The sequence below is a fragment of the Parambassis ranga genome, unplaced genomic scaffold, assembly GCF_900634625.1.
Source record: "Parambassis ranga unplaced genomic scaffold, fParRan2.1 scaffold_37_arrow_ctg1, whole genome shotgun sequence".
Classification (NCBI taxonomy): Eukaryota; Metazoa; Chordata; class Actinopteri; family Ambassidae; genus Parambassis; species Parambassis ranga.
Window position 1 is genome coordinate 109577 of NW_021144804.1, and position 13335 is coordinate 122911.

Genomic DNA, 13335 nt, shown 5'->3' on the forward strand with positions numbered 1-13335 from the left:
CCAATCAGAAACACTGTAAAAGCATGAAATGTCATCAGTGGCATCTTTCACATCTGCCGGTGATCAGGAATGAGGTTTGGTGGTATATAATGGGGCGGACCGGCAGCAGAGTGTGGGTGAGCGCGCATTGGCCCACTCAAAATTTCTTGTGAAATTTTCTAGGTTATATATACAATAGTTATTTCTATTTTCTTTCCTGTTTGGTTCTTCTGTCCTTATGTTCCTTTCTTTGGTTGGGATTGTTGGTGCATTATCATTGAGGGTTCTTCCTGTAGAACAGACCAAAAGTCCAGTTCATATGTTCACTGGGCCGAAGCCTCTGTCATAAAATCAATAATGTCATAATATGCCACCAGTACTGTTGTCCACAGGATGACATCACACGTTTAAAAATGATTATTATTTATATATATTTAACATTTCACCACAAGATGGCAGCAAACATGGTCAAACTCTCACCACCCAGTTTTGCCAGTGATCTGTTTTTTTTTTTTTTTTATTGCCCATTTCTAAAATGGCAAGTGTGAGTAAGAAAAGGAAGGTTGACAGCGAAGGCCGAAGTTTCAGGACAAGTGGAAATGGAAGAAGAATGTGAGGGCAAGACATCTTGCACATTGAAACCTGTTTTGGAGCCAGACCTGCCCCCTTTACTGCAGCTGAGAGCCCAGTCTCTTCCTTCTCATCAGAGGTCCCTCGTTAATCGCGGGGTTACGTTCCAAAAATAACCCGCAAAAGGTGAAATCCGTGAAGTGATCGGCTTTTTTTTACAGTTATTCTAGATGCTTTAAGGCTGTGAACCCTCACTACACACTTTATACTCCTTTCTCTCCTGTTCAAACACTGTCAGAGTTCAAACCTTCATAAAAATAAGTCCAGTGTTACAGAATGAAACCAAAGCACAAAGCAAAATAAAAGGAAATATAATAACTGAAGATTAAAAAATGGTTTGTGAAATGGAAGTTGTGGCGGCTGCACTAAAATGAATGATAAGTTAATGTGGTCTGTCATTTAAAAGATGACTGGACATATTTCTATCTACTGACAGGGCGCCGCCATGACGGTTGGAAAGCTGCCCCGTGATTGGTTGAATGGAAATGCTGCATTGTGCTGAAAATCAGGGCGTTTGTAGCAGATTGGGAAAAAAGGGAAGAAGCGGTGCAGGGAAACATGGCGGATAACGTGTTTTGTTACTAATTGATTAGAAACTTTAAACAGAGACCCCGTGTGAAACTTATTTGGTGGTAACTCGTTTTCTTAAACAGTGGCGTTTCTCGCCCTAACCCTAACCCTAATAATGCTGCTCACAGCTCAGTGTCTCAGTGTCTTCACTCTTCAGTCCATCAGTCCAGTCTGACCCTTTGGATGAGATTCTTTGTGTCTGAGTCCTGCCTGCTTTTGGACTGTGGAGCTGTTTCTTCCTGTGTTTGGACCTTTTCAACCCTTTGTGGTCTCTTATTGGATTTTGTCTTTTGTCTGCTTTGGTTGTCTCTGTTATGTCCCAGGCTGAGGGGAAACCCACACACAGCATGTCTGCACCTCCCCACTCGTCCCCACTCTCAGATCGGCAGCTACACAGGCTGGTTTCAGTGTTAGGCTGCAGTTCATGAACTCAGAGCTGAGCAGTGCCCAAACAAACACAGAGACACTACAACACACTAAAGCTCCCTAACAAGAGAAAAAAGGAAAACCAATGACAAAGCTGGAACCTAAAACTCCTGCTGGGGAGTAATAAACTCCAGTAAACACCAAAGAAATCCAACCGCCGAGGCTGCGCTACAACAGCTCTGATGGACTGATAGAACACTGACTCATGCACAATAACATGAGGAAAGACTGAGTCAAACTTACACCTCCTTGGAACAGGTTTTAACCTCTGCTCTCCACCATGCTCCACCCTGCAGGAAGAAACACAGTCAGAATGATTTTCTAACCAACATGAGTCCAAACTGCTGATCAACATGAAGCAGAGTTCCTCAGTTTGTCAGAGACACACAAACAGACTGAAACTCATCTGTGTCGACTCCAGAAGAGTCTCTCCTGATCTGCTCTGTGTTTATTCATGTCCTCCATTCTGTGAAATATTGCTCTCTGTCAGTGCTTTACTGTAAAATCCTCTTCATGCAGCAACAGTGTAGGTTTGATCTCAGCATTGTGCATTTATCCAAAGCAGCAAACAAGCCACACTGTCTCTGACTGTTTTCCTTTCACTCTATATGCAAACACAAGCCTGGTTCACATGTGTCATGGATGGAAGAGTTTCTGACACACTTCAAATAAATACATTCACTCATGTCTGTGTGTAGTTTTTACAGTGATAATATTGTAGTGTCTCCCTGCTCTCTGTCTCTGACTGAAGGAACTCCTTTCTACCATTGTGTTGTCTCCTCTGAAGCTTCACATATGGATTGTTTCAGGAACATTTGTTTGTGGAAAAATTCAGTGGTTCTTACAGCTGAGGACATTAATAAGTAGGGCATCATTTAGTATTTGATCTGCACTAAGTGTGACTGAAAATCAGTCTGTATGTATTTTGACATGAAGAACGTGTATAAAGAAAAGTGAAGTTAACATGATGGACACTTAATGATGGAGGAAGATGAACATCAGGGATCAGTGATTATTTCTTCTCTGCAGTTTCAGTCCATCCATCAACAGCTGTGGATATATGAGCTAAACTGACAGACTGAGGAGGACTCATGCTCTGTGGTCTCTGTGTACCTGAGAGTCTTCAGACTACAATCTGGACTGTTGAGTAAAGCAGACAGCAGCTTCACTCCTGAGTCTCCTGGATGATTGTAGCTCAGGTCCAGCTCTCTCAGATAGGAGGGGTTGGAGGTCAGAGCCGAGGCCAGAGAAGCACAGCCCTCCTGTGTGATCAGACAACCTGACAGACTGGAGGTACAAAACATGTCATGAACTCAAGAAGAAAGAAGGAAAATCCAACAGATCTTCAACATGAACATGAAGCAGAATTTAACTGATGATCAAAAAGCTGGATCCTGACCTGAGAGTCTCCAGTCTGCAGTCTGGACTCTTCAGTCCACGAGACAGCTGCTTCACTCCTGAATCCTGCAGGTCGTTATTATCCAGATCCAGCCCTCTCAGACTAGAGGACTGGGAGCTGAGGACTGAGGACAGAGCTTCGCAGCTTCTCTCTGAGAGGTTACAGCTGCTCAGCCTGAAAGAAATGAAATGTGTACATTTAACAATACTGAATAATTGTAAAAAGTAGAGCAGTGCAATGAAAAAAACAATTCTACAACATGAAAGGACACTATTGTCTAAGCTTAGTAATGTCAGTGGTTATAATTTGTGAATTATGTTTGTACCTACTTTATTATTAATCATCGGCGAATCATCAAATTAATCCTTACTGACACATAGTGACTGCTGCAGTGCATGAACTGAATGAGCGAATGAATGAATGCATCAATAACCAGTTACAAAATTTGTTCTAAATAATGAAAATCAAGGTGTCAATGTTTATTGTTCATATAAAAATCAACCATGTTTGAAATGGTTCATAAATCCACCTACAGAACTTTGTTGGAGGCTTTGACCACTGGCAGCAGCCTCAGAAGAGCCTCCTCTGAAGCAGAGTATTTCTTCAGGTCAAACACCTCCAGATCTTCTTCTGATGACAGTAAGATGAAGACCAGAGCTGACCACTGAGCAGGAGACAGTTTATCTGTGGAGAGACGTCCTGATCTCAGGGCCTGTTGGATCTCCTCCACTAGAGAACGATCATTCAGTCTCATTCAGACAGTGGAACAGATTGATGCTTCTCTCTGCAGACACATTCTCACTGATCTTCTTCTTGATGTACTGGACTGTTTCCTGATTGGTCTGTGAGCTACTTCCTGTCTGTGTCAGCAGGCCCCGTAGAAGAGTCTGATTGGTCTCCAGTGAAAGACCCAGGAGGAAGCGGAGGAAAAGTCCAGGTGTCCATTTGGACTCTGTAAGGACTTGTCCACAGCACTCCGGTGGAGGTGTTTTAGTTTGGATTTGTGTCTAATGACTTTAGACCACCAAGATTGTTCCAGCAGGTTGACAGCAGAGCTGATGAAGGTCAGATGGACATGAAGAGCAGGCAGAAACTCCTGAACACTCAGGTGGATGAAGCAGAAGACCTTGTCTTCCTCTTTGAAGATCTGTGTGAACACTCCTGATTTCACTGGGGCTGGTTTATCGATGCCACAGTCTGTCAGGTCTGATTCATAGAAGATCAGGTTTCCTTTCTGCAGCTGATCAAACGCCAGTTTTCCCAGAGCCTGGATCATCTCCCTGCTCTCTGGGCTCCAGTGTGAATCTGTCTGAGTTCCTCCATCATACTTTACCTTCTTCACTTTGGTCTGAACCACCAGGAAGCGGATATACATCTCAGTCAGGGACTTGGGCAGCTCTGCTCCCTCTCTGGTTTCCAACATGTCCTCCAGAACTCCAGCAGTGATCCAGCAGAAGACTGGGATGTGGCACATGTTGTGGACGATTCGTGATGTCTTGATGTGGGAGATGATCCTGCTGGCCTGCTCCTCCCCTCTGAATCTCTTCCTGAAGTACTCCTCCTTCTGTGGGTCAGTGAACCCTCTGACCTCTGTCACCACGTCCACACAGTCAGTAGGGATCTGATCGGCTGCTGCAGGTCTTGTGGTTATCCATATGCGAGCGGAACGCAGCAGTTTTCCATTGATGAGGTTTTTCACCAAGATATCGGTGGTGGTGGACTTAGTTACATCAACAGAGTGACTATCATCAACATGAAGGTCCAGATGAAGGCGGCTCTCATCCAGTCCGTCAAACACAAACAGAAGCTTGAACTCTTGTCGTAGTTGCTGTTTCCTGATGACTGCAGAGCAGTAAAGATGCAATTAAGAGCCTCCTCTTTGATGTCCACAGCCTCTGGGATACATTCATGAATGAGGTTTGCCAAACTGAACTGTTTTCCCATCCGTGGATTCAGCTGGCGGAAGTAGAAAGGGAAAATGAGATGCACATCTTGATTGGCTGTTCCTTCAGCCCAGTCCAGAACAAACTTTTGCACCAGGAAGGTCTTTCCAATTCCTGCGATTCCGTTGGTCAGCACTGTTTTTATGGGTCTGTATTCTCCAGAAGGATGTTGGAACATGTCTCTGGGTTTGACAGATTTTTCAGTGTCTCTGGGCCTCGAGGCTTTCTGGATCTGTTGGACCTCATGCTGTGTGTTGTCAGGGCTGGCTGTGATGTATAGCTTTGTGTAGATATCAACCAGACGCTTTTTTTGTATTGCCGAGCCTTCTTGTGCACACAGAAACCTGTCCTGGAAGTGTGATTGGAGTTTCTGTTGGTAATATGATGTGATGTGGTTCTGGCACTGGAACCATCCCATCTGTGTCAAAAACAGTGAGTAGGTTAGTGTGTGTACACATACAGGCACTGAGCATTAACTTTTAGAGACAGCCCAGTCTGTTCCTACAAAGCAATACAGATCCATCATTGTCCAAAACACGTCTCTGATGCAGATGATTCAAGATGGGGGACACAAAAGTGCCACACTGTTCGACACCCATAAGAGCCAGAGCCGTGTTCTAATGGGAAAGTGTTAAAGCTACAATCAGAACATCGTATCTGTGTGAATCAAGTTCCTCAGTCCTACTCTTCCTTTCATGATAGGTTGGTGCCCCCTGCAGTGCGAGCATGGAAACAGCAAAACGGACCTGAAAGTGGCAAACCTTTGTCTCTGGATAATGTGGATGATTCTGTAAAGAGGCTGGTGGTTTGTTATGTCATTGTTAGTTATAAGCATGTGTGTGTCAAGGGAAGTGGAAAAAGTGGAAAGAGTTAAACAGTGTTTAAGGTGCTCTGATCACTTGCTTTGTCTTTCAGACTTACGAAGCGATATTTTCGACTGCTTTCTTTATTACCTACATGACATATTAAAACTTCATACTTGTACTTTTACTTACAATACTTGAGTACATTTTAAAGGAGAGACAGCGAGATCCCAAAGTGGAATTTGGTGGCACATACCACTATCGAAGTGGTATGCCCCGCCTAATCAGATAAGCTGGTTTCAGTGTTAGGCTGCAGTTCATGAACTCAGAGGGGAGCAGTGCCCAAATCAACAAACAAAAAGACACTAAAACACACTAAGGTTCCCTAACAAAAGATAAAAAAAAATGGCAAAGCTGGAACCTAAAACTCCTGACCCAAAAACAGGAGAACAAAGAAAAAGGGCGTCTCCCTCCTACAAGCTGCAGCTACACATGACAATATATACAGAGCTACTTACAAATGACAATGACTGATCCAAAAGCAAGATGGACTCCAGCTACACAAACACATCAACACAACAGGTACTCAGACACAGACTAAAGACACACAAATCATCTGGCTCATGTGAGAGTGGAAGTGAGGAGGACATGAGACTAAAAGACACCTGGGACATGCTAGCAGGTCACAGTCCATATTCACTCCAATGACATCACATCCAGACGTTTGATGGACAAAAGCCTTTTTCTTGTTGCATATGTGGGTCAGAACAATAAGGATCCAGTAAGTGTGCAATGACACTGTGACTGAATACAAGAGACAAATGTCCATTAAAGACAGGACTTCTGATGGACTGATAGAACACTGACTCATGCACAATAACATGAGGAAAGACTGAGTCAAACTTACCCTTCCTCACATCAGGTTTTAACGTCTGCTCTCCACCATGTCCACCCTGCAGGAAGAAACACATTCTGACTGTGTTATATCAAAGGCTGTCATGTGTGTAGCTACGTTGGTTGGCAGCATCAAAACACATGTGAGACAGTGAGCACGAGACACAAGAGATGGCAGCCAAAAAGAACGTCTATATAAGGAGCTATTCTGTAATGAAGCCTGTCAGTCATGTAAAGTTCACTAATGAAATTAGTTCATCATAATAATAACTGATGCATGGCATCTAACAGGCTAATCGCTGCACAATAGTCCTAACAGTCCTCTTAAGGTCTCCTTTAGAAAACAGGACACTCATAGTATTTCTGAAAACCATCTTACATATGTTCACAAAGAAACCAGGGAAGATGAAGCATTTGCTAATGATAATATGGAGTAAGGAGGCGTTCAGTTCATGTGTTGTGCTTAAAAATATTGTTCATATTACGATGTTAAAATACATTTTCCTCTCTGTTTTTTTGAGAGTGAGTGGTTTAAAAAAAAGAAAATGGAGATGAGTAGTTCTAGTATGGAAAGTAATGGTCCAGCCAAATTGTCTCATGTTAATGTTGATATTTATAATCAGTTAAGCTGATAATGAGAATATTTATAATGATCATTGAGAGGCCATGTTTTACATGGTACATGGTTGTGTACACATGTGTTTATATGTCCTTATCTATATGTAAAGACATATTCTGTTATGAGAATATTATTGTAACCCTATTTTGGCCTATACAGGCCGGGTGTCTTTTCTTTATGTGGATCCCTGGGTTCAAGATCTTTCAGAGCCGAAAACTCTGTTTATATGTAAACGAAGGGAAAAGTAAAGGTAACACGAGTAAAATATAGAATATAATTGTTCCCTCATGATGACACTGGTGTTCAGGCCTGGGTGTCCTCACAGAGCTTACCTCTTATTGAGGTCATCGATGAGCAGCTGCTCGTGGTCTGGAGGATGTGGTAGAATTTATCTTTGGCCTCTGTTCCAGCTTGCAGGAACGTGTAGAGCTCCCTGACCTTGTCCTGGCTGGTGGGCTGAGCTCTGATCCGATCATATGCTTCCTGCTGGATGACCGAGCCCAAGAGCTGGTCCAGGATGGGGTCGATGTTGCTGATTCTCTGGATCAGGTCAGCTCTGTGTTCATCCACAAAGTGCGTGTCTGAGAGGAGAGCAGAGAAAGATGATGACCTCTGTGGTGCGTTCAGGAACCCCTGCCCTCTGTCCTGTGAGGACTGATGGGCTTCAGGGTGTATAGAACGCTGAGTGCTGACATTTCCCAGTTTGGGATCAATCAAAGAATAAAGATCATCAGTCTATCAGCTGGTTATGGTGTGTTCAAGAGGAACTGGTGCTGACCTTTGGACTCGCCCTCTTTGTGAGGTCAGAGAGGTCAAGGTCAGGTCAGTAAAAACCCAAATACTCGCACTGAGGTTTGTGTGGTGTACAGAGAGAAGACTGTACTCACGTCAGCGGGCTTTGCCATCAGTCCAGCTGTGTCTCACTGAAACAGAGGAGACACCGTCAGTGACAGTGGCTGGACCTTCAAAGTTTGAACTAGCTGCAAGTGAAGTAGCTGTGAACAAGTGTAGAACCTGCAGAGTTATAGAGTTGTCTGAAGAGGTTTCACTGCTCCTCCAAGCAGCTTCATGTAGTTCTAACATGCCTCTCGTTTCAGGTGTCTTCACTTCCTTGTGTCTCCTCTGCTGATCACCTGCTGGCCCTAATGTGTCTCACCTGTGTCCTGTTTTTTCCTGCTCCTCGTGTTTTTCTTGCTGACATCTTTCAAATATAGTATCACAATCAGTGTTAATTTTGTTGACGAATCATTTTCGTCATAGTTTTCGTTAACGACCTTTTTTTGCTGATAAAAATGAGACGATAACTAAATAAAAACTAACGCACGGTGCCAAAAACGAAGACGAAATGTATTGACACTTTCGTCAACGAATAAAAACGAGACGAAATTATTGATGGAGACGAGATCCATCAGAGCAAATTTTGTTTGTGGAAGGGAGGGACGAATCAGGAGACGGCGGCAGAGAGCCAATCAGAAGTGATCTCTCTGTGTAAGGACGTTACCCCGCGATGCTGGAAGAAGGCGTACTCAGCATGGTAACACAACACAGGAGAAGAACAGACACACGGACACGTTTGATGTCAAGACAAACAGGACGGTTCAAACACGTGTGGAGCGACTATCAGCGGTAAAACACACAACAAACTGAAGCGACATTTGCAGTCGAGTCATCTTAACTTCGTTCAAAGATACACGTGACAAAATCTATAAATGAAAACAGCGCTGATGGTTTTACGGCATGCGACCTGTTTCTAAGTTGTCACTGAAGTGTTTTGCTGTAGTTATGGAGGATTCATGAAGAAAGTCATGACTGAACAGTGTATCAGGGAGAGCAGCTCACTGTTCACTGGTTCTTAGGTCATAGCAATTAAATAAAGAGGTGCTTGTTTCAAATAACACAAGTTAAAGCTGTGCCTGTTTTTATGCACTTCAAACCTTAATTATTTCATTCATATTTCATCAAAAATATATATCAAAGAATTTTAGTCGACTAAAACTAGACTAAACTTAAAAAATGTTGATGACTAATATGTGACTAAAATAAAATGACATTTTAGTCACAACACTAAATAAAAACTAAATTAGAAATTGCTGCCAAAATTAACCACTGATCACAATAAATAATCTACAGAAATACATTTGAAAATAAATATTTATATATTTATTCTCATACTAAAGGCACAATTCAAGTCCATATTTTAGGAACTAATTAACATGTACTAATTTAATGTTTACTCATTAATTTAAACTCCTGAATAAAGATTACAGGCACTTTCTGAGTGCAAAACGTTACAAGCTCTTTAAGGTAATATCAATCCACATTTATTTCAGTGTAGAAATGTGAGCTGTTTAGTTGGGTGTTAGGTGTGTCAGTGTAATAAATGTCAGATTATGTTGAAACGACCTTAACACAGTCTTGTTAGCTTCACATAATTTAGTTATTTCGATTGAACACAACAAAGTTCTGTGGAACTTGTTGACATACTATATTAAGTAAATTGGACAACTTCATCAAAGGGGAACTGTGCATGTCACACAGCCAAGTGCTGCCACCTGGTGTCAGGTGTAAGTATCAGGTTGGTGAGCGTTCAGTTTACTCAACAATGTTGTGTTGATTGACTTAGTTGGTTTGTGTTGCTTCAACAAGTTTACATTTTAAGTTTAGGTTTTAAAACCAAACACACAAATGTTAATGAAACTGCACATAATTACATTTATTTGATCCAACAACTCACTGAGATCACTTTCACTACCTGGGACTGTCAAACAGCAGGCCCAGGTATGAGGGTACAACACTGCAGTTTTCACACTTTTATATGCCTGGGTCCAGTAGACCAAACATCCTGTATATAATAGAAATGTGTGTGTGTGGGTCAATGAAAATGTGTTCAGATATATGTTCATCACAGTAAATGAGCCAGGGCCAGTGAGTCTCAGTTTAAAACAATAATTGGTTGGATCATTTTTCTGTTGATGAAAAATACAAAGGGTCCCACAGACAGTCAGAGTCAGTTTGACCTTTGACCTCATGCTCCTCATGTGCTCTAACATGCACTGTGAGCTGTAAGTCTTATACAGACAGGTGTGTGTCTGTCCTCATCAAGTCCAATCAGCATCACCAAACACAGCTGGACTCAGATGAAGGTTAGAACCATCTGAATCATATTTCACTTTTTGTGTTTTAATCTGCAGAAATGTTTTCCTGTCAACATGGGGTGCTGTGTGTACAAAAAATAACTGAAATGATTTCAAATGGCTGCAGCTGTTTATGTGAGCAGATGCTGTGACTTAATGACTGGAATGTTTAATCATTTATTTCATTTCATCCCAAAAGGACCGGATCAGGACTGACCTCACGTTTTTAAGACTAAAAGACTAAAATGAAATGACTAAAAAGACACCTGGGACCTGCTAGCACACACCTTCATACAAACACAACACTCCCCCCAACACTTACGCCACTGAATACCACTGTCACTCTGGATTCTACCAGCAGATGGAGACAAAGTAAACATGGGTCAGAGTACAGAGAGTGTAGAAATAACGTCATGATAAACAGTGAAGAAGCATTTTACATTAAAGATTTCATATGATGTCTGAAACATTGGATTGTAACTTATCTATAAAACTATGTTTTTGTAGGATTCATAAAAAGTGCATTTGGACTGTTTATAAGCAGGACCTCCATCTTTCTCCAAGCTTTAAAAACAGCTAAGAGTTTTCACAGATCCATGAAAACATGCAGCTCTCTGCTGCAGCTCATCACTTCTGGAAACACTTCATTTTAAGAGACGGCCTCATAATGCTGTTAGAAGTGTTCTTATGATTCCTGAAAACCATCTGTGCATCATAACTCAATCTCTACAGCTGCATTGGATCTCTGCTTGTTAATCAGTGATGGACGATAACATGTTACTGCACAGGTTTCCACCATTTTATGGCTGCATTAAAGACTTTGAACCTGGCTGCTGCTCAGTAAAAGCTCCATCTACAGTTTAACATGAATGAGTGACACAGTGAGAATGTAAAAAGTCAAAAGTGTCTGACTGAACACATGATGGAGACACAGTGTTAACAGATGCTGCATTGCTCTACAAAGAGCAGTTTGATGACAGACTTTCTGTTTCATGCTGACTGTGAACATTTTCAAACATCTGGAACATGTTTAATGACTGTATGAAGCAGCCAGCAGTCCTCCACAACAGGACAGTGAACGCCTCTCACTAGCTGAATCACACTGTCTGTTAGAATGACACAAAGCTCTCTAACAATCAGATGATCGGCACGAGACGAACAGATACAGTAAATCTTCCAAATGAAGCACAACAAGCAAACACTTGAAGTCACAGTAACACAACAACACTCATCAATAAACTGCTGTTTGTTACCTCCTGATGGAGAAAAGAATCTGGATGAAGCCGAGGAGTGAAGGTGACGTCCATCAGCAGGAAAACAGCAGAGAAAGAACAAACATGGAACTCACAGCAGGAGCTTTTCAACGCTCTGTTGATGCACAGAAAGGCTCAGCTCTCTGGATTCACCGTCACACTCAAGGCTTCTTTAAGGAAACATGATGACAGTGTTCTGACCTTTGGAACAAAGAGCTCAGGTCAAACATTCACAGACTGAACCAGCACAGAGTTCTTATCAGTTACAGTTACAGACCTTGATCTGACTGTAAGGAAGGAGAAACACACATTCTTAATAAAGTGTGTTTCAGTGAAAACAAATCCATCAGCTCCAAACATCATTTACACTCGCTATAAATGTAACATTTGATGTTCTTATCTGACTGTTACTATGAATAAACTGTGTGAGGACTTTGTGCAGTTAGATCACAACCCACAGCGAGACTGTGACAGAAGCAAAGAACAGATTTACAAATTTGCAGAAAATTATTATTTGATACGATCAGACACATCAATGCTTTGGTTGTTCTGCCAGCACAGTGGTCCAGATCCTGAAAATGAATAATCTGAGCAGATTGATTGTGGGTGGATGAAAGAAGTGAGCAGATGAGGTATTCTCAGTTTATATAATATGAAGGCAGGTTTCTGGAAACACTTCATTTTGAGAGACGGCCTCAGAATGCTGTTAGAAATGTTCATATGATTCCTGAACACCATCTGTGCATCATAACCCAATCTCTACAGCTGCATTGGATCTCTGCTTGTTAATCAGTGATGGATGATAACATGTTACTGCACAGGTTTCCACCATTTTATGGCTGCATTAAAGACTTTGAACCTGGCTGCTGCTCAGAGTGAGAACATTACTTGAAGCTGATGGGGAGCTGTGTCACTGCACAGTGTTCTGTGTTGAAGCTTCGACACACGATTCAAGAAAAAGGTTCATTACTCGAGGCTTCATTGACACAGTGCTCCAGTAGGACATCTAGTGGTGGATAAAATGAACTGTGGTGCGTGTTATTGGTTCATGGATTGTTTGGGATTTGAATCGCCGCACAGTCTCGTTTGACTACACTACATGGTTGAATGGTTTCAGGCTGACACAATAAAATACATTAAACTTTCACTTTTACTGCACAAAATTTGTATACAAAGTTACATTTGAAGTGATCATCATGATTAATCCGATTAAAATGTTTAACACAATTAAAGCATTTGCGGCGGAGAACAAAGCTGGATGCTGGTGTAGGGGAATCATTGAACTGCTTCAAACGTCACTGAAGTGGTTCAAACGTCACTAGTCACGTGACCGAAGCAAGCCTCAGCACAGTGTGAGACCGATACGTGATTTCAGACTCGATCGGAATCGGACATTACCTCCCGATCAGGACTCGAATATATTTATTAGGACTCTCAAAGTGAATTCCTTCTGTGCAGGGTGGCTCTGTGTCCTGTAGTGTAGGGGTATGACAGCTGCTTTTGGCTCGAGAGATCCTGGTTCGAGACCTTGATGTGCTGCTGCGTGTGTGCAATCTCCTAGCGTGGCACTCTGGACACACACACACACACTCGGTATGGGCAGATACTCAAAATGAGGCAAAAAAACCTGATCGGGACATCCCTAATTAAAACGTTATGGATACGCATAGCATTGTAACTTTTAT